We start from the raw sequence: 4,724 nt of genomic DNA, 5'->3' as shown, positions 1-4,724 counted from the left end.
CATGGGACACGGCGTTTGCAGGTCGCACCACTTATTTGAGGTATACATTCAGAGGCGGCATCAATTATAAGAGATGTAAGACACTCGACAGCAGCATCAATTCCCAGCGAAGATATGTCAGACCACGAGACTACTTGTAAGACTTTGGAATTTCTCCCAATCTGCCGTATCCAACTTCCAGCGAGGTGCCTGTGGTGGTTCGTTTTGTAGTGGTGATCTCAGCAGTATCGGGAAGTGGTCACTGCCGTAAGGATTTTTTATAACTTCCCATTTAAGCTCAGCAAATATAGACGGGGAAGCTACACTGAGATCAATGGAAGAAAACGTTTTGTTTGCGAGATTGTAGTAGGTGGGTTCCTTCTTATTCAGGAGACACGCACCAGAGGAGAAAAGAATTGTTCGATTAGGCGTCCTCGTGCATCGATACGCGTGTCGCCCCACAAGCTGCTGTGTGCATTGAAATCGCCAAGAACGAGGTAGGTTCTGGTAATTCATCTATAAATGACTGAAATTCATGCTTGTGTAAAGGAAAATGTGGGGGTATGTAGAGCGAGCAAACGGTTATGAGCTTACCCAGAAGTACAGCACGAACGGCTACCGCCTCATGCTGTATTGAGTAGAAGTTGCTGACAGGCTACACTTCTGTCGAGTATGATGGCCACACCACCACCAGATGATGCGGCAGAGTCCTCGCGGTCTCTTCTGAAAACAATATTCTGATGGGAAGTTGGTGTTTCTGGAGTTTAGGTGTGTTTCTTGAACACAGCACCTTTGGATTAAATTTATTGATAAGTTCTTGGATGTCGTCGAGGTTGTGGATTAGTCCCCTAACATTCCACTGCATATTGTGTTCATGTTGGAGGAAAATAAAAGGTCTGTGTGTCTCAAAAGGGAGAAGGGTGACTTACTTTACAGAGCCTTTGCTAGGCCCTGTAATTGGTGTTTTGTCTTTTTTGGAGCGGTCAAGAGAACCTCGCCGCTCCTTCGACGCTACTAGCGCCGTTTGGCTTGGACTAGTGTCCATAGCCTCTTGCGAGGCACTGGACACCCGCTCCAGAGAGCGATGTGTGCGTCGCGTAGACTTCATCTCGAGCGATGAAGCCTTCGCCCCCACCGGGCTGGATCGACAGGACCCCTGTGGCCTCTGCGGTTGCCCTGGCTGCTGCCGGAGCTTGTAGAGGCCACTGGTGTGGACACTGTGAGAGATGGCCAGGGACAGCGTTGGCTGCTCCCACCTTAGGGCGGGTGGCGTTAGCCTCGGCACGCTAGACGTGGTCGGCTACAGCCAGAGCCGTTGTGGTGCCGCCCCCCGTTGCACCACTTCGGCGAAAGATGTTTTAAGCAAGAACAACGAGGAGATACGTTGACGTGCTTCGCGGAATGTGATATTCTCCTTCCCTTTTACAGTAATTATTCTTTTTCTTTCTTCCAGGCTGGACAAGCTCTGGAGTATGCCGGTGACTGCCGTCGCAGTTCGCACAATGTACCTCGTCATTATTGCAATCGTCAGAAGAGTGACCAGTTGTTTCCGCACTTTGCGCACATAAGCTGCCCTCGGCAGCTCTGGGATGCGTGACCAAATCTTTGACATTTGAAGCAACGTCGCGGTTCGGAATGTATGGTCGAACATGAAGTTTTACGTAGCCGGTTTTCCAGAGTCTCGGGTAAAGTAGTTGAACTGAAAGTGAGTATTAAATGCTTTGTTGGGATTTCGTTGTCATTCCGTCTGATTTTGATGCGCTGCACATGGATTACCCCTTGGTCCTTCCATCCATCCAGGAGTTCTTCTTCATTCAATGTCATTAGGGTCTTCGTCTGATACTACACCTTTTACTGTGTTCATTGTTCGATGTGCGCTTACAGAAACAGGGATGTTACCAAAGGCTACGAGATGTGCGAGTTTGTTGTATTGTTCCTTGTCTTTTAGTTCGAGTAGCAAATCTCCGGTTGCCATCTTTGTTGCCTTATACCCAGCTCCAATGGTCTCTTTTAGGCACTTGGCCACAAGAAATGGGGAAATTGGCTCTAGCTTTTGTAGATGATTGTTCGCAGTGGAGGACGTGGAATTTCGGGAACGTTCGTTGTTTTTGTTCAAGAATAGTGATGTTGCATCGGTGCGTACCCTTTCGAGGCACGATCAGTTGAGAAACGGTTCGGGGATCCCATGGAAAGAAGAAACTACTTGTTCGGCAACAGCGTCTGCCACCCACCGCGGAGCCCAACAAGGGGACGTGGCAGAACATAGAGACAAGTCTGCACAGCGCCAGCATTATGCCATTGCTATAACCCAATATGGTATACCCAAGGTAGGACAGCCACACCAGGTTAACCCTTGCCGCCAGGAAAAGTCGAAGTGAATGGAAAAGATGAGAGGACAGGACAGATTAAAAGTGGAAGGGAAAGACGAAGATGATGCTAGAGAGAGATAGGAAAAGACGACTACCGGTTTTCCCCGGGCGGGTCAGTCCGGGGGTGCCGTCTACGTGAAGCAGAGGCCAAAGGGGTGTGTTGCCTCCGCCGAGGGGCCTTAAAGGTCCAAACACCGGCTTCGGCTCAACCCCCAGGATCCCCTTTTCCCCGGACACGGCTAAGCCACGCACGGTTAAACGTGGGAGGGTCCAACCCCCATGTGCTCGGGTCCGTGGTGTCGCAACACACCAAACGCCTGCTCACGCAGACGCCCCTGCGGGAGTACTTGGCCCTTGCGCCATTAAAACACCATACATCATCAGTTTTAGGAGGAGGTCCCCGCTAGACATTTTGAGGCTTTATATGTCGGTCCAACTTTGTCTTTTAGGCACTTGGCTACCAGAGAAAGGAGACAGCTTTCTCACGGGTGTGTTGTTTTCACTATGGACTACATCATACTTGGGGAATGCTGGGGTGTTGCTCCGAAAGGAAACTGGAACGTTGCTTCGGTGCGGCCTCTTTTCAGAGGCCGATCGTAGACGACAGAGGTTTGCGCTGCCATAAGAAGATGTATATGTTCGGCAACAGCGCCGACCACCCACCACGGAGCCCAACGAGGGGACGCGGCAGAGCTTGTACACAAGTCTGCACGACGCCAGTCGTACGCCGCTACTATAACCAAATATGGTGTACCCAAGGTAGGATAGCCACACACGGTTACCCCTTGCCGCCAGGGAGAATGGAAGTAAATGGAAGAAAGTAGAAGACAGGACAGGCTAAAAAGTTGAGAGAGAGACGAAGATTGGGGAGAGAGACAGGAAAAGGCGACTACGATTTGACTCGGGTGGGTGATCGCTCCAAAAAAGAAAAAGCCCGCATCACAGGGCCCGACAAGGGCTTTGTAAGTTAAGTTAGTCTCTTTAACACACAGCACAAAAACACTTTCAGCATGAATACACAAATAATACAATGGAACGTCAGAGGACTCCTACACAGGTTTAATCCTAAGGTGCTGTGTGTTCAAGAGACACACCTCAAATCCACACAATCCAACTTTCTCCGGCAATACGCCATTTTCCGGAAAGACCGAGACGACGCTCTTGCGTCGTCCGCTGGTGTAGCAATAGTTGTAGACCAGTCTGTAGCTTGTCAACATGTCCCCCTTCAGACGGCCCTTGAGGCAGTGTCAATTCGGGCAATTCTTTTTAATAAATTGGTCACTCTATGCTCTATATACATACCCCTAAACTATATTCTCGGAAAAACTGATTTTTACAACCTCATTGACCAGCTTCCCGAACCTTACGTTCTCGTGGGAGATTATAACGATCACAACACGTTGTGGGGAGACTCGCGATGCGACGCGAGAGGTCGACTCATAGAAAATTTTCTTCTGACCTCTGGTGCCTGCCTTTTTAATAAGAAGGAGCCGACCTACTATAACGCCCAACACGATTCGTACTCATCGATAGATCTAGCAATTGGATCGGCTTCTCTTATGCCTGACGTTGAATGGAATGTCATTAACAATCCTTTTGGAAGTGACCACTTCCCCGTAACTTTATACTTAACAACACAGCATGATAACCCTCCCAATATTCCTCGATGGAAATTAGCATCGGCTGACTGGGAGCATTTTAAAGAATCAACTTTTTTACCACGAGATTTTATAAACAACTTTAGTATCGACGATGCCGTTGCATATTTTACCGCTTTTATTATTATAGCTGCTAAAAAGTGTATCCCACAAACGAATGGTGTTTCACTTAAAAGACGTGTTCCCTGGTGGAACAAAGACTGCAGAGAGGCGCGAAAGAGACAGAATAAGGCATGGGGCATATTGCGTAGATCGCCAAATGCAGAAAATCTTATTCAATTTAAACTCATTAAATCGCAGGGAAGGCGGACACGACGTCAGGCAAAGAGAGAAAGCTGGGTGAGGTTTCTATCGGATATAAATTCATACACACAGGAGGCAAAAGTGTGGAACGGCGTAAGGAAGCTAAAGGGGCAACAAATCCATCCGTTGCCTCTGGTGAATGACCAAGGGAATACCTTGCAGGACCAGGCAGACTGTCTTGGGGAGCACTTTGAGCGTGTTTCAAGCTGAATTCATTATTCACACCCCTTTATTACATATAAACAGAGAGAAGAATGTAAGCCATTCGTACGCAAATGTCGACAGAACGAACCACATAACCTTCCTTTCAGTATTGCCGAGTTGAGAGCTGCCTTGATCGCATGTAAGAGCTCTGCACCGGGACCCGACAGAGTCATGTATGACATGATTAAGAACGTACAGCCTGATACACAAC

Source organism: Dermacentor silvarum, chromosome 7 (genome assembly GCF_013339745.2).
Source record: "Dermacentor silvarum isolate Dsil-2018 chromosome 7, BIME_Dsil_1.4, whole genome shotgun sequence".
NCBI classification, from domain to species: Eukaryota; Metazoa; Arthropoda; class Arachnida; order Ixodida; family Ixodidae; genus Dermacentor; species Dermacentor silvarum.
The sequence above is the reverse complement of the archived record's forward strand: the minus strand, read 5'-3'. Positions refer to the sequence as shown.